Source organism: Notothenia coriiceps, unplaced genomic scaffold (assembly GCF_000735185.1).
Source record: "Notothenia coriiceps isolate Sejong01 unplaced genomic scaffold, NC01 NC01_scaffold00007860, whole genome shotgun sequence".
NCBI classification, from domain to species: Eukaryota; Metazoa; Chordata; class Actinopteri; order Perciformes; family Nototheniidae; genus Notothenia; species Notothenia coriiceps.
Window position 1 is genome coordinate 311 of NW_011340561.1, and position 2,503 is coordinate 2,813.

At 32.4% G+C, this 2,503-nt stretch overlaps 1 non-coding gene across 1 annotated transcript; it reads right to left on the reverse strand.

The window, feature by feature from the left end:
- Positions 1-1,155: 1,155 nt before the first annotated feature.
- trnad-guc (transfer RNA aspartic acid (anticodon GUC)) lies at positions 1,156-1,227 on the reverse strand. Its single transcript has one exon. It is a non-coding gene; the product is annotated as a tRNA-Asp (tRNA).
- Between the last annotated feature and the right edge of the window lie 1,276 nt (positions 1,228-2,503).

Genomic DNA, 2,503 nt, shown 5'->3' on the forward strand with positions numbered 1-2,503 from the left:
TACACTAAAAACTACAAGTTATATTTACACTAAAAACTACAAGTTATATTTACACTAAAAACTACAAGTTATATTTACACTAAAAACTACAAGTTATATTAACACTAAAAACTACAAGTTATATTTACACTAAAAACTACAAGTTATATTAACACTAAAAACTACAAGTTATATTAACACTAAAAACTACAAGTTATATTTACACTAAAAACTACAAGTTATATTTACACTAAAAACTACAAGTTATATTAACACTAAAAACTACAAGTTATATTAACACTAAAAACTACAAGTTATATTAACACTAAAAACTACAAGTTATATTTACACTAAAAACTACAAGTTATATTAACACTAAAAACTACAAGTTATATTTACACTAAAAACTACAAGTTATATTAACACTAAAAACTACAAGTTATATTTACACTAAAAACTACAAGTTATATTAACACTAAAAACTACAAGTTATATTAACATTAATGAACAATGAAGAGACATGTGATGATATGTTATCAGACATGTTTTAGTCTAAGTTTATAGAGGTTAACGAGGAATAAGATAAGATAATAAGAAGTACTTTATTGATCCCTATCTGGGAAATGTTTGCGATGCAGCAGCATGAAAAACAACCAAACAAGGCATTGCACATAAGTAGAAATAAACAATAGAAAATAGAAATGATCTGCTAACAAAGCACTTATATACTAATAAAGGGCTGGCTTATCTAAAGCCAGTTGAGTAGCACTTGAAATGTTTGGCTCTATGAAACCTGATGTACTTATGATTCTGTTTTCTTCAAGGCTGTATCTTCCTGGTCGAATGTACTTATTGTCGCTTTGGATAAAAGCCTCAGCTAAATGTAATATACAGTGGGCCGTGAAGAAAAAAACATGTATAAACTCTGACAATAAAACACTTTTAAAGGGCTTTACATACGATTTAAATCATATATTTTATTTCATATTATTTACATTTAGAGGATAAATCACATGTCAGTTATTATACTTTGCTTACTAAATGTGTATTGTATGTTGCCTTGTATCTCTTTCAGATTGAATAATGTATATATATGTATAATGTATATATAATATGAAATCGCTATTATTTGACGTATTTACTGCCGTATTTGTGATAAAAATAATAAAGTATTTCCTCCCCGTCGGGGAATTGAACCCCGGTCTCCCGCGTGACAGGCGGGGATACTGACCACTATACTAACGAGGAAGGGATATCATTACTGGGTGCAGTACCCTTTTTAACCATCACCCTGGAGTACATGGGCCAGTGGCGCTGTCGCAGTGTAGCTGGTGAACTACAACAACATTTAAAATCTTATTCACGTGGTTTATTTGACTTTATATTGATATATCTTAGCTGTAACCTAAAACAAGTGAAGCTGCAGTAACATGTATTTATAAAGGATTGATATTTCTCTGTACTAGTATTTCATTAACTTCTGAAGCAGTCTAAAGTTAGTCTTTAAACTGCAAGGAAAGCTTAAATAATGTTATTACCAAAAAACAGCAGAAGTACAGACTAATGCTGCTTTATTACTGCAGACTTCGTTACCTCGTATTAACCTGGTATTAACCTGACAGCTGCAGGTAGTGAGCAGCTGGAGGTTTAATACTCAGTACATTCAATTATAACTAATGAAATGATGAAAGTGATCTCAGCTGAAACATTAAAATGCAATGAAAGTGCATTAACAACATGATAAAATATATTAATGTATAATTATTTAAAAGCCTGTTTTCACAGAGCAGACTTCTGAGTAGCTCTTCTGTTAATTACACCTGGACTTCTACTAACTTTCAATCGACGATTTATCATGTATTAAGTCAATTGAGAGCTAGGTATGCTAATATAGCACATGCAGCAGGTGTGACCACGAGCTAATTAGCCCGTAAGCTAATTAGCCCGTTAGCTAACAGGTGCTGCAGGATAGTGAATAAACTCTGCAGACAGATCAAAATAACACTTTATAAACTCTGAAGAAACACAGAAACACTCACTTTCTGCAGCTGGACCGAGTCAACCCTCCTCTCTGTCTTTCTGTCTTTCTGTCTCTGTCTGTCTGTCTCTCTCTGACTGTCAGGCAGCAGGAGAGCCTCTGACCAGCAGGGGGCGCTGCAGGCTGTCACAGTAAACACGAGTTAATAATATATAATAATAAAATATTATAATAGGAAAAAACATTTCAAAAACACAGAATGAATGTATAACGTAAAGAATGAAAATAGTATTAAAGAAAAAAGATAAAAACAGAAGAGACATTATAATGCTGCACTTTAACAGATATATAAACTAAGCATCCTGTTTATAAAGCAGTGTGATTTCCATACACACTGACAGCCAAGAATATAAAGAGATGAATCCCCCAGACCATCATCATCACTTCACTTTGAAATCCTTCATGAGAGAAACAGAAACCTGAGAGTAGATATTAGTAGAGGGTTATATTATTGTTCAGATGAAGAGGCTCTGATCGTGATATTTC